The sequence below is a fragment of the Hippopotamus amphibius genome, chromosome 7 (genome assembly GCF_030028045.1).
Source record: "Hippopotamus amphibius kiboko isolate mHipAmp2 chromosome 7, mHipAmp2.hap2, whole genome shotgun sequence".
Taxonomy (NCBI): domain Eukaryota; kingdom Metazoa; phylum Chordata; class Mammalia; order Artiodactyla; family Hippopotamidae; genus Hippopotamus; species Hippopotamus amphibius.
The window spans coordinates 82,562,990-82,582,585 of record NC_080192.1 but is presented as its reverse complement, the minus strand read 5'-3'; the positions used below and the strand labels follow the sequence as shown (position 1 = coordinate 82,582,585).

The 19,596-nt window shown below is 49.5% G+C and overlaps 1 protein-coding gene across 3 annotated transcripts in view; it reads right to left on the bottom strand.

The window, feature by feature from the left end:
• NCK2 (NCK adaptor protein 2) overlaps positions 1-19,119 on the bottom strand; it is a 130,442-nt gene extending 111,323 nt beyond the window's left edge. For all 3 annotated transcript variants that reach the window (XM_057742753.1, XM_057742754.1, XM_057742755.1), the window contains exon 1: positions 18,892-19,119. The gene's annotated coding sequence lies outside the window, so the exon portion shown is untranslated. The remainder of the gene's footprint in view (positions 1-18,891) is intronic.
• Positions 19,120-19,596: the final 477 nt, after the last annotated feature.

The following is a 19,596-nucleotide window of genomic DNA, read 5'->3' as shown; positions in this document are numbered from 1 at the left end:
AGCCCGCACACAGCAAAAAAGACCCAACACAGCCAATTAAATAAATAAATAAATAAAAACAAGACCAGAGTGGAGTCACCTATTGTAAGCCCCACGTCACCAAACTGAGACTGAACTGTGGTTTCCGCTCTCCCAGAAGTGGAATCTTCACCCTGTGGGTCTGGAGTCGCCTGACCAGCACTGGTTACCTGCCTGTAGACCCCTGCCGTCCGTCCCCTACAGGAAAGTGAGCCTGTAATAACCAACCCGCTCTGTCCAGCGTAACTTCCTTTTCCCCACTCCCTTCTGACAATAAAAGCCCTTCATCTGTCCAGCTCCTCGGGGTTCCTCTCTAACTGCAGATGGGAGGCTGCCTGATTCATAAATCTCTGAATAAAGCCAACAAGGTCAACACTTACATAGTTGAGTTTTGTTTTTTAACAACACATAAACAGAAATAGACATTCCTAAATACGTGATTCTATCTAACATCGGTGTGCCAAAATACAACATTTATAAAGGATACCTTTCACAACACTCATTAGGGTATTGTCGAAACAAGGCTGGCCTGGGAAGTGAAATCCTGCAAGGTCGCTTACTGTCGCTTTTACTGGACATCACAGCAGGCAGTGATGTATCACCCCTAGAGGCAGTAAGTTCACAGCAAACGACACTCACTTCAACGTGGATGACGCATGTGACAAACGTGAAATTAAAATGTTCACCACGAGAACAGATGGGGGGATAAGGGGGCCGCCAAGTCAGCATGGGCCCTGCCTCTGCAGAGAGAGGGGAACACCAGGGCCCGCGTGTGTCCTGACCTGGAGGCACCCCGTGTGGGCATCATACACCTGGGTGAGCGCCCCAGGTGGGAGCCGCTATACGCGAGGTACCAGGTCCTCCTGGACACGGTAGCCACGATCGCCTTCCCTCTACTCCCAACTCTAACCGACACTCTCGGCACAGCAGGAAAATGCAGCAAGGAGGCTCCGGTCAGTTATCAAACTAACTTGAAAACTTTTTAAAATACTGACTCATGAATCTAAGACTCACTGCAGATGGAGATGGTTTGGGGGGAAAAACCCACACGTCCTCCAGAAGGAGGGAGGGCCGAGGAAAGGAGGTGTGGGGACAAGCGAGTAGGCCAGGCTGGGGACCCCCACTCCTGGTTTCTCTGCACAGACCACCCTGAAGGGGGCCTGGTGGATAACCCCCCAGGGGGCACAGCACAAGCGAAAAAGAGCATCCAAACCAGGAGAGGGAGAAAGAAACGCACGAAGTCTGTCCCCTCCCCGTGGCCCCCAGCACTCTCTAGCTGCAAGGGCCTTCCAGCCCATCCCTGCCTGCACCATGCTCCCCTTCCCCCCACCCCTGCTATCCCCCCTTCAATCTTTCTCTTTCTTTGGAAATCTTTTTAAAGGATACACTGCAAAGGGATCTCTACTCTACCTTGAACCCATTAGGGATGGTCACAGAAACCTGACACAGAGGCAGGGCTGTGATTTCAGGAGTCCCGCCTGGCAGGGAGCACAGCAGGCCAACGGGCAGTGAGGACAGTCAGGCCTGGATGCCATCGGTCACCTTCAGCTGGGAAACACACTGCCCACAACACGGTGGCTTCAAACCACTTGGCTGTGTCATCTCTGGACTTTGCAGGGCTCACCTGGGCTCCTCACTTGTTACCAGACAACAGACAGCTCACACCCAGCTAGAGACTCACACACACTCCCTACGTGCCTCTTCCAGGCGTGGCAAATGTCCTGAAAATATTTGCAACTCTTTTTCTGAAATGGTCCTTCGAGACTGGATTACTGTTCAAACAACAGTGGTCCCATTACCTCTGTCTCACTTGGCCAGTAACCAAAAACAGGCTAATCCTGCTGCATCACCTACTTTACACCCCAAAACAAGGCTCCAAAGAACAACCTATGACTAACAAAAACTAAACTCACTCGCAAAGGGATATGGTGTGCTCAGGACACTCCAGATGCCGTCACAGAGTCCTTCAAAGAATGGCCACCAGGACTTCCCTGGTGGCGCAGTGGTTAAGAATCCACCTGTCAATGCAGGGGACATGGGTTCAAGCCCTGGTCTGGGGAGATCCCACATGCCACAGAGCAACTAAGCCCATGCACCACAACTACTGAGCCCATGTGCTGCAACTCCTGAAGCCCGCATGCCTAGAGTCCGCACACCACAATGAAAAGTAGACCCAGCTTACCGCAGCTAGAGAAAGCCCGTGTGCAACAATGAAGACCCAACACAGCCAATAAAATAAATAAATAAACACATTTAAAAAACAAAACCAAAAAACAGGAAGGCCACCAGCTGGCAAGTAAGCTCCAAGCTTGGCCTTGGGACAACCAGGAGGCAGTTCTGACAGCAGAGAGCACTGGCCCTGTTTCATGGTCACTCTGAGATGAGGCCTCCTGGAACCTGCCGATGCCAAATGCCTGTCTGGGGGGGCCCTCACACCCTGGGGGAAACTGATGCTTGACTGAAAACCGGTGCAGCCCCTTTAGAAGGGCATGTTATGGCAAACACATACTAAGAACAATCAAGACACCCACACCTCTTAACTCTGCAACCCCTCACCGAGGAACTTACACCAAGGGACAGCTCAGCAGAAGAAAAGAAATATCAAAGGTGCACAGAGGCACCTCAGCTACTGGAGCAAGGATTTAAATGACCAAGTCAGCGGGGGGCAGCTTACGCTACCAGGGCTCTCTCCCTCTATGGGATATCGGGCAATAAGAAAACATTACAAAGATTACTAATGAGGTGGGAAAATGCTCATATTAAGAATATGAAGCTGTATAAACGGTCACACCTACTTCCAAGGACTAATGACAAACATGAAAAGTTTCTCTACTGGGATGTTAAGACGACAGGAGGCATTTTCCTTTTTAAATACAGTCTTTAAGAGTTAGTTAGTAGGTTGCCTTTGTCATTAAAAGAAACTCCACCAAAAAAAAGACAAAAAGAGCAGTGCCAGAAAAGATAAGTCTCGGAAAGCCAAGCTGGGTCTCATACAGGATGTGTGTGTGTGTGCAGCCTGCACGTTCAGATTCTCCCCTGGCAGTGCGGCAAACCCACCTGCGGAGACCAGAACAAGTGACCAGGATCGTTCTGCTCCTGGGCAAGGGGGGAGGGGCGGCCCAGAGCTGGGAGCCACAGCAGCGCAGCTCCCACAGGGATGCAGCCAGTCCTGGGAGCGCACAGCCCGCCAAGCCTAGGCGAGTGCATTAGGGATGCAGATGTCTGCCACCCCCTCACTCACCTGCACGGTAGACAGCCAGCCAGCCACTGCCAAGGGTCACCGCACACATGTGCAAATACAACACAACCACGTGAAAATGCTCCACAAAGGCTGCCAGGGCTGCACTCGGATAAATTCCCTATTTACACGGGGATGAGGCCGCCTGCAGGGGTGCGGTGGAGATCAAATCAGACAATGCAGATAAAACGTTAGGTAAATATCAGCGGTTGCTACTGCCTTGTTCCTACCTGAGGAAGATTCCTCCACACAGCCCAGCAGCTGGCATTCCTAGCTCTGTGCACCAACTCTTTTTCCAAACTATTTCTTGTTTTGTAACACATTTCTGTTACATACGATGTCAAAAACTCCAGGGATCATTTTCACGTAATACCCAAAAATCTCTTCTATGCAAGAGGTTTTTTTTTAAAGTCATTGACATTTTCCTGCCACTGGAAGTTACTATAAAGCCCTAAGTCCCGAATCCACAACCTAACCCAATCACGAGAATATTAAATCACCACAAATTCCAGAACACTATTTTCTTTTAAGATGATAAACTGATATATATTTTCCCACTATGACAATTTAAATAATTAAGCTTACAAAAAACAGTGATTAGGACTTCTATCTAATTTAAGTAAAATTATTCTTAGGTTTTTCTTACAAAGGATTTTATGTTATGTGCTTGGGGGATGCTTTGTCGTCATCGCCTGACCAGACAGAGTTCGGTGAGGCAGCAAAGTTAAATTACTTTCTGCGACGCCCGTGTGGACCGTCTCTGGCCCGAGGCCTGGGTCCCAGGAGCTCCAACAACAGACGCCGGGACCCACCAGGCCCAACCACCCTGCCATGCATCTCCCCCCCCACATCAGAAAGGCAGGCCCAGGGACTCCCTCTCAGGATGCTTTCAAATGGTTTTCATTTTATACAATTGTATGAAAAGACAGTTACTAAAGTATTATTTTAAAAAAGAATCTGAGACATAGTAACATGTTTCTTTACGAATACACTAACCAAGAGGGTATGGCAGGTCTAATAACCGCCATCATTTCAAAGGAGGACGAGAGTAGCCCAAATCCCAACCATGTGCAACCACCACCATGTGATACAAAAGCCCCGCTTACTTCTCTGATGGCCGTGAACATCACGGGTTGTGCTCCCTGCTTTCACAATGGAAGGAAACCCTAAATTTCAGTTAATAGCTAGTGAAGATAAAAATGTAAGTTTTTCACCCCAAGGTGACAGACCCCCTGAAGTCCATCCTCTCCCCACAGGGCCCCTGGGTTAAGAAGTGACTTTGGGGAACCACTCAGAACTTCACATGACGTCATGAACTGAGGCCATCAGATCCAACAAATCCCCAGATTCCAGACTCAGGCGGGGCCGCAGGGAGGACCTATCAGAGCAGAGGCTTCGTGCTGCTGTAACAGGAACATGTGCACATGTGAGGAGAGAGCCCGCCCTGGGAGCCCAGGACTGGACCCGCCCCCTTGGTCTGCTGCTCTGTCGCCCACTTGCGACCTATTTCCTCCAGCAAGGCCTCTTCCGACCTGAAGCTGGAAGGAAGCTAAAGAGATCACTTTGTTCAACCCTGCTCCTACATATGGAATGACACTTGGCACAGACTTGCTGTAAAGAAAACCCAAGCCCAGCCAGTTCCAAAAATGCTGTCCTTAAACATTTTCCAGCAAAGTGAGAGTCCTCATTTTAGTGTCATGATTCTTCTACACATAGACACCAAAACTCACATAAACAACCTCAGTCAAAACAAAAATTCAGGAATAGATTTTTTTTTAATTATCAGAAACTACAGGTCAACGCAGAAATCATAAATTATACTTTAACCCAGAGGCACGGACGTAAAGAAAATAATGTTCAAAAAAGCCACTGAGGATGTTTACATGCAGTCAATTTTAATAAACGAAGTGCACTAATACAAGTTATATTTATGTGAATGAATACAACTGATTCTCTGTAATCTACGTAGCTCTGGGAAGGGCAGAAGGGTGAGTAGTATGCCCACAAGGGGCCTTCCACCCCTACCCTCAAATCATACCATCACTGGGGTGCAGGGGAGGTTTAAATAGGAAAGCGAAATAAGCTACCAGCCTTAACCCTGACCCCTTCTGTACCCAAAAGAAAGGCCAACCACTTTTCCCCTGGTCAGCCACTACAGGGAAGGGCTGACCTCCTCCGCCATCTCCTCCCCAGGCTAGCTCGAGCCCACTTCCCACACCTGCTGGCACACCCACCTGGAGCTGCACCAGGGCACCCAGGCAGGTGGTAAGTGCCGCCAGAGCGGCTGTGTCCATAAATGGAGTACACCTTCCCTGGGCTGAGACCGCGGCAGGACCTCCATCACTGCTGAGCTCTTCCTCCCACGGAGAAACCACCTCAAGCCACCGCACCCCCTTCACCAGGTCTGCCTGAGAATGGGATGGCCATCTCAGAGCACAAAGGATCGGGCCTGTGCCAAAACCAGGAACATCTGTGGCCGGTTTTTACCTGCCCAAATTGCACAAAGACCACGGACACTCTCATCATCACACAAGCACACGCTCACTTGTTCTCACAGTCACACACACATGATGAAACCATTTCAGACAAGCCTGGCACTGAGGACCACCCTCCTCTGGCCCAGACTGACCTCTGCAGGGCAGGGTTCATGGCTGTGACTCCATTTTCCTCCGCTGGACCTCTGAGAGCGTCGGGCTTCCTTCCAAAGACCACAGTTTCGACAGGGGTGCACCAGGTCACTCCCCAGTGGACAGCCTGGCAGCCTCAACCTCAGCCGGGTGGTCAAGGTCAGCAGGGATAAGTCATGTTGATATCATGCAACCCTGATGGGATGTGATGAAAACGGTGCTCGCCCTCTGTGGTCTTCCCCCACAAACCCATACCCCAGCCTAATCAAGAGAAAAACACCAGACAGATCCCAATCGAGGAACATTCCACAAAACACCTGACTGGTCCTCCTTGACACTGAAAAGGTCATCGGAACAAGGAAAGTCTAGAAACTGTCACAGCCAAGAGAAACCTCAGGAGACACCATGAGTGAATGTAGTGTGGTTTCCAGGATGGGATCCTGGGGCAGAAAAGAACATCAGGGAAAAATTAAGAAAATCCAAAAAAGTATGGACTTCAGTTCACAATAAAGTACCAGTCTTGGTTCGTGAGTTGTGACCAATGTACCAGAGTAATGGAAGATACTAATAACAGTAGAAACTGGATGCTGGGTATGGGAGCTCTCTGTACTCTCTTTGGAATTTTTCTATAAAGCGAAGACTTTTCTAAAATTAAAGGCTTATTTTTAAATATATATGTACTATATATACTAGACATAAACCCACATATGCAAAGCATAACATGAATGCTTTTCAACAATTATAAAACGTACTTTGGAAAAATTAGTGAAAACTGTACTCAACACAAAGGAAGTAAACACACGTACTGATTAGCTTAACACAACAGAGTAAGGTTATTACATGGTTAAAACAGTACAATTTTTGCTGTTCTTCAGAGATCACATTTACATGTACTTACATATGTAAAATAACAAATATACTACATGAGTTTGTAAACAAACAAAAAAAACCTTACTCCCTTGAATCAAACCCAAAAGAAACTTATTTAGCATGCATTAAATTCTCTCCTATTAAGGTCCCTGAGAGCCAGGAATGAATGTATTCCAATCAGTCTTTAAAACTGCAACACAAAACTCATATCTCAAATTAAGTTCTCGTTATTCTCAGATTAAGTTCATTTAAACACTAAGCATTAATTACAGTGTATCACAAATTAATTACAGTATACCACAAAAACTATTTTACACTAATCCACATCATCAAAAATTAAAGCACCTGTAAACTGGTTCAGTGTGAAACAGAGGACAGATCACTAATTATGATCTGAATTGTTTTGAATGCAAGGATTAAATTATTTCCGGATGCTAAACAGAAACACAGAAACTGGTCCACCAACTTGCTGCCAAAAGGGCACGATGATCTGGGTACTAGATGAAGCAGAGGTCAACAACCTGAAACACTGCATTGGAAAAATACAAAAAAATCTATAATGGAGTAAAAAAAATCGTTTATGTTTCAAAGGAAACAAACTAAAGCAAACACTTCACACTATACTATCAGGATGAAAAACAAACCTGCAAAATGTCTGAACAGGACTGATTTACAATATTCATTACTAATCCAGGCAAAGCAGTAATCTGACTAATAAGTTTTTTCTAGATTAAAATGTAACGGCATAATGCATTTACACCATTATCAATTAAAAACAGGTAATCAGAAGTATCAGTGGGCTGCCTGACACAGGCATTCCATTAAAAAGCAGCAATAAGTAGTTTTGCTATTTTCTTTTTATGATCTAAAAGTCTTAAGCAAATAAATCACATGTAAACTGAGTTTCTGTAATCTGAAAATTATGGACTAGTTGACCCCAAAACCACGTGTTCATCCTAAGCAAACCGACAGCATGGCTCATAAGGGCCCTGGAGACAGCGCCGTCCGGGGAAGGGAGGCCGTGGGGGGGGGGGAGGGGGGTTGGGGAGGACACAGTCCCGGTCCCAGCTGCGGTGGCCACAGAGCTTTATTACCACCCGCAAGTAGAACCATCCCTGCTCGGCGGACAATCCACGGTCTCAGGGCTGCCTGACTCCCCCTGGAATATTTGAAATGAATTCTACCTGGCCTTGGGGACTTTCCATGGGTCTTTCCTGCACCTCCCAAAGGACCCACATCTCATTTTGTATACTGAGATGAGAGTTGATCTGAACCTGCAAAATCACTCCAGGCTGGTCCTCAAGCTCCCTGAGGGCAGGTTTTGTCTGGTCCACCTTTGTATTTCCATAGCTCCCGGCACTCCAAAGTATTCACTGTGGGACAACTTAGGGACAGCAAACTGGGGCGGCCGACTGGACCGATCTGTGGGTCACATCAGGATGCAGAAGGTGGCTTGTGTCTTGTCCCCACACACGTGCCCTTGGTCCTCCAGCCAGATTCACAAAAACGGAACCACAGCCTCAGTTTACCACGCAGGCGGGTCCAGCCCGCTGTGCTTTGAAGACCCTTCTCGAACGAGGAACTGCACAGCCGCAACTTCTAAACAGGGAAGACGGAGCCACGAAAGGTCTTTAAAAACTTCAGCGCTAAACCCCTGCTTCCCCGGAAGATGAAACAGAGGTGCAGCAGAGTTAGAAACGAGCTATGCTGCTTGGGCCAAACCAGCGGCAGGTGGAAAGGAGCCCGTACACCCCTACTGCTCACAGGAAGCCAGACGTCTCAAGCTCACATTTAGACCTGCTATTAATGAAGTTCAGGACGAGGCTGTTTGAAGCCAGCCCCTATTGTAATGAAAAGTCAAGAAGTTACTGCATTAGGGCACACGTTTTATTTTGAGGGAGGAGGGGATTTCAACACCGTAAATACAAAGCCCAAACGAAGCCCCGTGTCCACAGCTCCAGATCTGGGACATCACCTGACAGCAGAACCCCTGCGGCCAGTCCCTGTCCCTGTGACCCTCACATTTTTCCTCCCCACAGTGGCGGAGTCACAACACTTGCTCCCTCCACCCATGTGTCAGAACCAAATGACACAATGACACACACAACGAGATACACACAAGGTGATGCAGCACACAACTGCAGAATTTCCATGTCTGTCCAGAGAGTCACTATCAATCTTTCTGAGGTCTTTCTCAGTGCACACGAGGATGGGAGGTTGAGGAAAGAAAAGCTTGATTATATTTTTAACCGTCCCCATTGAGAAAAGTTCGAAAATGTCCAGAGTGCTGATTCTGTGTTTATCCTAGTAACAGAACAGGAAGAGAGGAGATAAGAAGCCACCAAGTAAAAAGGAAGAGCAATACAACAGGAAATGATTTACAGAAAACAGATCTAGATTAAGCCAAGGAAACTTCTAATTGGAGCACTCTCAATTTCTAGGCTTCTCTGACTTTATCAAGGCAGAGCCTGCTTACATAGAAAAAAGCAGTGCGGACAGAACTTCACAAACCGGGCCAGCTAACAGGCAGTTCTGAGAGTCCGAGACTAACAGCCAAATTATCATTTTCCCTTTCCTTTTCCCTGGATAACGTCTAATTTGTGATATTTTTGTTCTCTCTCCCCTGAAGAGTCTATTTTAGAACGATACAAAAAAGGAAATAAAGCATTCGAAAGCTAACAGATGTGACCAGCTCAAAGATTAGCAGACTGAACCTAGAATCTTATAAACTTTAGTAATAACAAAAACAGGGTTTTTTTTTATAGACAATCACCAGTTGTAAGGATTCTGAGCTAAGTAAACAGATGTCTTTGATTAAACCAAACTGAAAATCAACTACTTATTAAATGCAATTGATAAGGGACCCCATTACTTCCCTGTTAGTGAACATTCTAAAGGCAACGTGTTGTCACCACAGTTCAGCCAGATTTCATGCTTCTTACAAAATCAGCATTTTATATTTATATGGTCCAAATAGGCAGAAATAGAAAATTTAAAAAACAATGCATACCACACTTTTACCACCACCAATATTACAGATAAACCGAGGTTAAGTCAGTTATATTAGTTTCTCCTTTAAAGTTATATTTAACTGCAGAGATGTATAAATAGTTTTCAGCTTTCTAAATAGGTATTATTTTTCATGTTTATAAAAATGGAAGGAAAAAAAAGATCTCCAAGAGGGCAACTGTGTTGTGTGAAAGAATACAAGCCATCAACTGAAAGGTTTAATCAAAGTATAAGAGAAGGCACTTACAACAAGGCTGCTGAAATACTGACATTTGTGGCCAGCTAACCCTCTGATGTGGGGACAATCCTGTGTACTGCAGGATGCTGGGTGGCATCCCTGGCCTTCGCCCACGGTACACCAGGACCACTCTCCTGGTGGAAAATCTCCCAAGACACTGCCAATCGTCCAGAGGGGCAGAACCACCCCCAGCTGAGAACCACTAATGTATACACAAGAGTAGAGGCTCAAGTCTCAATTCTTTTCCAATTATTCATTCATTCATTTATTTATTTTGGCCACACTCTGCAGCACGTGGGATCTTAGTTCCCTGACCAGGGATCAAACCCGTGCCCCCAACATTGGAAAGTCTTAACCACTGGACTGCCAGGGAAGTCCCATCAAGTTTCTTTTTTTAATATTAACATTTGAAAAGGTATTTTTTTTTGTATTTGCAAAAGTGAATTTGCTTTTATTTCTTAATCCAAATCTAACAGCTAGGAAAATCCAAAAACAAATGGGAATTTGCAGGTATGCAGTACGTTGAAAACATTTTCTGCCTTTGATGGTTAACAACTGTCTCTGACCTGAGACATTAAAGAAAAGAGGATCTCCCTCCTCCAGAAGTCAAGCCAGCCTTCCATTTGGGGCTGAGCTCGCCAGGTACAAGGCACAGTAAAGTTCAGGCAGCAACAATTACACACCAGAGCTCTCACCTATGATCCTCAAAAGAGCCTCAGTTTCACCCAAGCATCCTTCAAGATGAGAATGACAACAGCAGAGGGTCTGTTGTCCCTTTTTTTAGACGATAGTTTCTTTATAGTCACCGCTGGGTCTTATCTCCTGACCCACATGAAACAAACCGACAAAGGAGACTCTAAGAAGGGAAATGGAGCAGCACAGACGTCTTAATAAAAGGAGGAGAGCTTGTACAAACAAGCCAGGCCGGCCCAAAGGAGGTGGTAACTGCACACATAAAGGAAAACCATCCAAGCGCAGGTAACGAAGGCAGGTGACTTAAGATGCACAGTCAGGGTGGGGGAATCACACACAAATGTGAAACACAGAGGGAAGAACCAAAAGAAAGGAAAAATCTGTTTGTATATCTGTCTTGCCAGATTCTGCTCCTAAATATGTTCCTTAAAAAAAAGCCATTTGATGAAAATTCACTATTCACCTACATCAAATGTCCTGAAACTGTTTCTAAAGTAAAATCCCAGAATCCCCTGTTATTTCGTGGTCTCTTAAAAATACTCAAGCAGCTTGCAGTTTTTACGTCCATGTCCCCAAGCTGGTTCCCATCACTCAGAGCAACGAGAGCTGTTTATCCCCAATCCCGACATCTCCCCGCCCCCCAAAACACACAAACTTGAAAACAGGGACACAGCTTTTAAAAGGACTGTCCTTAAAACGAACACAGCTGGAAAGAGGGAAAGAGAACCACTCTTCTGTAGCCAGGCTCACAAGTGACATAATTAAAATATCTGTTGACTTACAGACATCCTTAAATGCTCAGCCAAAACTCACAGGGTACGAAACTGAGGTACATCCTTCAGGCAAGATCGACTCAGACACTGATGGGCTTTGTCCACTGGCGCCTTGCTAAGCATCTCACGCCCGTCTCTCCCTCTTCTAAGATTCCTCCCCAGCTGACCACCCCCACCACGGCCGGGAGAATTATTAAGCTTGTTTAAGTAAATAAATCTTCAAGGCTACTCCTCTTGGAAGAGGCTGCATGGACAGCTGGCCACGGGAGAAGCAGCTGGATTGCAAATCTAAGCCTGTGAATTCAGAGAGTATGCCTGAGTTATAGCCCATCCGAGACCACCGCCTTCCCAACCTGGAGAGGTCCCAGCACAGAAGTCCCCCCAACAGCACCAGACTGTCGGTGGTATGTCAGTTCCATCTGCCCCAAGGGGAGGAGGCCCAGGGCTTTGAGGGCCCCAAGGGTCCTCCAACAACGGAAGGATAAGTTTAGGATGGTCTGGCACTAGAAGCCTCGCCTAGGATGGCAACCAATGTCAAGGTTCCCACAAAGTTAGAACAGCAGTCCTCCAAACCTCCAGATCACCTGGTCACTCATGAGAAAAGCAAATTCTCAGGCCCCTCTGCAGACACTCTGGTGTGGGTCCAGCCATGTAAGTCTGAAGGAGCCCTCCAGGGGATGCTGAGGCCCAGCTCCGAGCTGGCCTGTGGTACTCAGGAAGGAGGGCTTGGGGGGGAGGAGCAGCAAGGCTGATGATGCTCCCCAGGGCGCCTCTGCGACCTCAGCAGCACGCCCACCAGGACCGCTGAAGCAGCTGGTGATTATTTGTGATGTCCTTCCAAAGTCCAAGGCCTGCTGCACAACCTGGCTGGGTAAGAGGTTCCCAGAAAGAACCACCTCCAAGCTCCACTCCCTATCAATGATTTTCCATTACGTTCCTCCAACCTTACACTATCATAAAAGTTTACAGCTCTGTTTATGTATTTTCAGATACATCTTAACGAAGAGTCAGTGGCCTAGCTTAGTGGATAAGAGTAGAACCTCAGAAGTCAGGCTGAGTTTGAATTCCAAATCTCCCGCTGACCAGCTTGGGAACTGTAGGCAGCCTAACCTGCTATATTCTCCATATTCTCATCTTTAAAGAGAAACACAGCAAGTAACCACACTCAGTTTTTGAGAGCACTCAATGAGCTAGTATTTTGTGTAACGTGGTTAGCACAGCTACCACAATGTGTGATGTATGTGTATGTGGGGGGGGGGGGGTGGAGTGTTAGGGAAGAAGCTAATGATCACTGAAAAGATATGATTTTAGATTCATGTACTTAGAAATTAAGTACTTGAGACTTCCCCGGTGGTCCAGTGGTTAAGACTCCGCCTTCCAATGCAGGGAGTGAGGGTTTGATTCCTGGTCGGGGAACTAAGATCCCACATGCTACAGGGTGCAGCCAAAAATTAAAAAAAAAAAAAAAAAAAGAAAGAAATTAAGTACTTATATATCAGAAATACACTGAATACTAACACCCCCAAAGAAGTTACTTTATGTTGGTGACTTAACCACTAGAATTCAAAACACATTTTAAAACATTTGTAAAATATACAAGTATTCTGATCATAGGTAACCAGATCTGGTTTTAGTACTCTAAAATTGCTTGAGTACATGAAGTATCACAGAATTCCTTACAACTACAGAGATTACACCTTTCCCACTAAAGAATAATAATTACCATTACTATGATTCCAGGTTGCTTCCAATACATCTTTTCAGCTACCTCAACTCAGGAAAACACAGACTGAATGAAGTCTGCATCATGAAGGTGCACAGACCTGTGCTCTCCAGCACGGAGCCATCAGCCTCACGGGGCCACTGAACCCCCAGATGTCGAGGGGGACGAGGTAGGCCACGAATGGAGAACACACGTCGGCTTTCAAAGACTTCACACAAATAGAAGAGTGTGAATCATCTCATTAATAATGTTTTATGTGGAACACATGGACACAAAAATACTTTGGCTCTCCTGGGTAAAAGAATACATGGTGAAAACTGGTTTCACTTGCTTCTTTTTACATATTTAATGTGGCTACTGGACAGTTAAAACCCCATCTGCGGCTCACATTTGCGGCTCGCCTTATCTTTCAATGGGACAGCGCTACTCTTGACAATCTCTTCAAGGGGCGTTTGCAGGGAACACCCCGCCTTAAAATAGACACACTGTTTTTGGCCCCAGCCTCTCCTCCTTGCTTGAGGGTCAGGCACAGTTCCCGGACGCAAAGCTGCAGTTGTGTCATGATGCTGTTATGACCAGGGTAACACTGAATCAGCCCCACAGTACAGAAGTCTTCAAACTGAGGATAAACACTGGCATTCTGTTATCACAACTAGCAGGCTGCCATTCAGTGTGTACTGGAGGAGAGGCATATTTAGAGGCTGGGAAAGCAGTGAGGAGCCCGTGGTGCAGGCCCACGCTGGCCAACTTAGGACTGGGGACACTGACCCGAGGGCAGTGGAGAGCCAGCGATGGGACCACTGCCAGGCCTGAGTACCAGGGCACAGCGAGCAGGGTGGCAGGGGTGGGGAGAGAGGTGTTTTGCCAGCACCAGTGAGAGAGGAAGTAAGTACTGCAGCGCTCAGAGGTAAGAGATCTTTCGGAGGTAAAATTAATAAGATTTGGGACTTGGGAGGTGAGGGAGAGCCGAGGATGACGCAGTGAGTCGATGCTGGGGACATTAATGACAAGGCAGGTGGGTCAGGAGGTAGGGCCGACAGGTGTGATGTTCAGGGTTTTCGGTGGAAGTGACTGGTGAGAAGCCCGATGATTCACTTGAATGACCCAGTGAGTCATGAACGGGCAGGTTTGCAGCTGGAGAGCTGTGGTCACACAGGTGATCACCTGGAACAGCTCTCAATGGCCAGCAACACCGTCAGCAATCAGGGTGAACGTCACCGAACCCGCCCGCGCCCACCAAAGGGACACTGGGTCTCAGTGGAACCACAGTCACGAAGCAGCCCTAGTGATGCTCCCACCCCAGGCTCCGTCCACGACCAGGACACGCTCTTGTTTCCATACCAGATCCAACACTTTCCATACGTCTCACATTTGATCCTGATTCTGATCCAAAAACCGTGCTGCAGCTGCGCCAACACCGGCTGAGGGGAAGCATCCGCCAATGGAATCGTCAGGGCTGTTCTCTCTGTTCAAAGCCCCAAGTGTCTGGATCCCAGCGCCCGCCCACCTTCTCCGGCCTTCCCTGCCTGTGAAGGCTCCCTGACAACAATGAGCTCCCCTCCCCTCCCCTCCCCCCACCCAGGAGGTCAAGCACCAGATTCCAGATTGGGGTGACGGAAGCCACGGGACACCCTAAAATCATCAGCCTGGTTTTGAACAGAGTGACGCACTGTCATGAACTGAACTGCCCCTGATTTTCACATGTTAAAGCCCTCACCCCCGACAGGCCTGCATCTGGAGACAGAGCCTCTGCAGTGCCTCAAGTTTCATGAGGTCAGAGGGGTGGGGCCCTAACCCAACAGGACTGGTGTCCTCCTAGGAAGAGGAACAGACAACAGAACTCCCCACATGGAGGGCGAGTGAGGACACAGCGGGAAGAGAGGCTCACCAAGAACCAAGTCGGCCAGCACCTTGATCCTCACGTTCCTGCCTCCAGAAGTGCAAGGAACGGGCTTCCTTTCTACGCTCAGCCTGTGGGATCTGTGAGGGCAGCCCGAGCACATGTGCACACACTGAACGGGGACAAGTGCCCTTCAACTTGCAGAGACCGTCCGGGCCAATGGGGCTCAGACGCCGAAGCCAGGACAGGTCACCCCTGGAGTGAACTCACCCGCCCACCCTGCTCCCACCTGCAGCCGGGCAGGGACACCCACAGCGTCCACACAGGCGGCCCGTCAGGACCAGCGGCAGCTCCGCAGCCTCCCAGGGACCACCACGCCCGGCACCTTGTGGGGCTGTCTCCTCTAGCTGAGCAGGCAGGGGGCTCTGTCACCCCTGCCACCACCTCTAGGCTCCAGGGTCCTCACAGAGACATCAGGGCCGGAGCCCATGTCACTATCTCAATACTAAATATGGCGGGGGGTGGGAAAGTGATTGGTAAACTACAATTTACCATTTGAACACTAGTATCTATTACTTTCCCCTGACTTGGACATTTCAGATCTTCATTAACCACTGACCAGCAAAACCATCCCACTTTCCAAAACTGTCTCAAAAGGGGAAACTGCAGTATTTTACTTCTGATGCACTTGAAGCTTCTTTCCTTAAAAACACAAATGGTATAAAAAGAAGTAAGATGACACGAAATGACTAGCTTACCAGGCCAGAATAACAAATGCTCTGGCCAGAGTTTCCACTTTGGGTTAACCTGGACAGAAAACCTATTGAGAAGTAAAACATTTAGTCGACCCACCAGGGTGGTTATGCAGTTCAGTTTGTTTTTTGTCTTGCCCTTTTTTCTTTCTTTTTTTTTAGGTTTAGCTTCAGGACTATGAATGATTCATTTTTCAGAGTATTTACCAAATAGGTAACCAGACCAAACCCTCCCATTACCAAACCCTCCCATTATTGGGACCTGGACGCGTGGGGAATAAAACCTTATGAACCTAGAGCCTTAATGATTGACAGGCTCAGAACTCAATATTCACGTGTTCAATCAGTATTTTGGGGGCGTCCATGTGTACGAGAACGAACACAAAGAAACCACGGGGCCAACAGTGACAACTGTGTGTGTGTGTGTGTGTGTGTGTGTGTGTGTGTGTGTGTGTGTGTTGGGCGGGGAGGGGGGTTATAACTGGCTAATGTCGATTATACCTTCAGAAATTGACATACTTTGGGATCCATTCAAAGCGAAATGAAGGAAAAGAAAAAAAAAGTCTAATTTTTAAAACTGTGTTACTAAAACGGCCTAAAGAAACAAGAAACTATTTTTACTTTAGCTGCATACTTTTGAAACCAATAAAAGGGTGTCTTGACCTCCTTCTAAACTGCCTTAGCTCAAGCATTTAACAGTATCATCACAATATCATTTTTAGCCTTTGAAAACACACCACGGAGGGTTTCCATCACTCATTTTAGGAAAGAGAAACGATTTGGAAGCACCATTTGCAACTCATCTGGATGGGAAAACTCATTTCGTAAGCCTCGGTGTTGAGTTGTGGTGGGGTTTCCAGTTCATTTGTGAAAAAAGTTAGCTTACTGCATTTCCAAACGTGGTGCACTGCCCTCCCCTGCAGTTTTAGCAAGCAATCTCCAGCTTGGTCCTTCATGTGGGAGAAGCATGTCCCTAGCCCTCTCCCCTGGCTCACACTGCAGGCCATTCTGGGAAGTTACAAGCATGCGTATGCCGGAAAAACATCTTAACACAGCCTCATCCAGCTGGGGCAAATGACGCTAACAAAATTACCAAGGAAAAGGCTCCAGGTCGTTAAGGGCAATTGAGAAGACTTTCAGGTATTTTAAAAGGTTATCCAATTTGTATACACACAAGAAAGATTTCAGGTGTGTTTAATGTGGACGCTAATTCCTTAAATACTCTGCACATATGATCTGTTTGTTGGAAAACCTCAATAATCCCCCAATGCAAATATTTTAAGAAGCTGGGAAATACGGCAGCTTCAAAGAGATGAGGGTTGAAGAGAATTGAAGTTTAGGGCATGTAATAAAGAAAAGCTCAAAGCCTGACAAATGAGCACAGCTACTTGAAATCACCTTAATCAGGCCCCATCGTAAGTGGGGAGAGAAGGGGACGGGGTCAACCCATTCTCCGGATGGCAATTTACCACCCAATTTCATCTCGTGTCCCGGGATCAATTCCACTGAGTGTATAGGTGGCAGCTGAGAAGCTCGGGGCCCAGGTGAGGCCGCTAGGTTACCACTGAGCTTATGGCTGCTTTAAGTTTCCAATTTCAGCCTCAACTAGCTGCAGCCAGAGAACCACTAAGATCCTGCCACTTTCTTCAATCAAAACTACATCTAACCAACCTGGAGGAGAGAAATATCGAAGTAGGATTTTCCCTAGTGGTCACTGCTTCAGAAACATGGTTAACACCCAAGTCTGGGGAAACCCCTGTTCCAAACACCTAAAAACCTACATCGACAATCTCCTGGTTAAGCCCACTTCACCTCCTCCTGTCCACTGACTGCCACCCTCTTTATACCACCCCCACCACGCATGCCTGAATCCAGTTATTAATTTACCCATCTATCTAGGGACACCCCATTAGTGAATTAAGGGAGTGTTCAGAAGCAAAGTTTTGGTCTGCTTTGGTAAGTTAAAGCAGCCCAGATTAATTTCATTTGCAGTCCTTTTAAGCCTTTGAAAGCCCTGCTGCTGATGGTATCAAATGCAATGGGATGAAACACACCCCGAATTACTCTCATTCCTACCAAAATCCCTTTGACCAAGCCAAGGAGGAAGTCACACTGGGCCGTGGACCAGGTAGGGACTCCCCTACCTGTGGGTCCCCCAAGCCACGCCCGGTGGCCTCTCAGGGTTCCGTTTCTTCGGGGTCAAGGGAAGGGGTGGGCCTTCTAAGGCCCAGCGCCGAGGCCTGCTCACCCCGCTGTGCACACGCAAACTTGCCAGGTTTAGCTTTAAACCTGCTGGCAAAGTAAACAAAGCCAAATACAGGGGACACTGCCCACCTGACCTGTCGTGGGTGCCAGAGGCCGACCCGCGCCCTCTCCCGCTTTGTCCCCAACACTGTAGAGACGCCAGGGAGTCCGGAGACCCCTCGCACCCGCGCAGCCCTTCAGGGCTATCTCCACGGTCCACAAATGAAAGCGTTTTGCAATCACACCCCCCACACACTCCACGCCGATTGCGCTCACGAGGGAGTTACCGTCTCCGCCTTCAAGTCACACACAGAATTCTTCCAGAACCTCTGGGTGGTTCGATCGCCCAGAATAAGCCCGGGGCAGCGTGATCGTGAGAAACTTTGTTTCCAGGGCCGGTGATCCCCGGCAGGACGCGGAGCCCGGCCCCGGCACAAAGCGCCCCGGCCCGGAGAGCCTGCTGGACGCCAAGTGACAGCAGCTCCGCGCGGGGTCGCACACAGTCCCGATCAGCAGAAGTTCCGCGGGCCGCGCTCGCCTCCCGCGTCCTGCGCGGGGCCGGCGATCCGCGCGGTCCTTCCCGGGGGCGCGCCCCGCCACCCCGCCCCGGCCCCGGCTCCGCGCGGGCCCTGGTCCCGGGACCGCCGCGCAGGCCCGCCCCGCCCGCCGGGCCTGGGGAGGGGGCGAGCCGGAGATGCCGGCGGCCGCGGGGCCAGGCCGCGCGGGGACCCGGCTCCCAGCCCCCGGCGCGCCCCGCCCCGCCAGCCCCGCGGCGCCGCAACTCCGCAAGCGGCCCAAGTTGGGGGCCCCCCCGCCCGCCCCGGCCCGGGTCCCCGGTCCCCGGTCCCCATCCCGGCCCCGCTTACCTCGCGCGCAGCCCGCCGAGGCCGGGGCAGCGGCGCGGGTCCCGGGCGGCGGCCGTGCTGCGCCCGCCCAGGCGCCGCTCTTTGTCTGCGCCGCTCGCTCCTCCCGCCGCTCGGCGGACGCTCCGGCCCGGGCGGACCCCGCGGGCCCGGCCGACCCCCGCCGCCGAGCCCCGCGCCCGCCGGCCCGCTCAGCTCCGGCCTCCGCTCCCGCCGCGGCGCCCCCTCCCCTCCCGCCCCTCCCGGCAGCGCCCGCCGTGCGCCCTTCCTCCTCCTCCTCCTCCTCCGCTCCGCCCCGTGACGCCGCCGGGGCCGCCCAGGCCCGCGCGCCCGCCGCCCGGGACCCACCTGGGCGCGCACGGCGGCCGGGCTCGGGCGGCGCCGGGACGGGCGCGGGGCTCGCGGCTCGCGGTTCGGCCTGGGGCGCCGCCCGGCCCGGAGGACCCTGCGCGGGGCCGGGCCGGGCCGGGCGCCGAGGGGAGGGGAGGCCCCCGCTCCGACCCTGCGCGCCCGAGGAGCGAATAGGAAGACCGGAGAAGCGAGCACCGCAGCAACTTCGGCCTCGAAGGACCGGCGGGTGGTCTTTCCATCCTCTTTTTGTTTGGTTTTCTTATCAGGACGCCCTGCGGCTTGGCCACCGCCCCCCTCCCGGAAGCCTTCCCACGGCACCCTCGGCGAAGCAGGCCTGCGGTCCATCAGAAAAGTGAC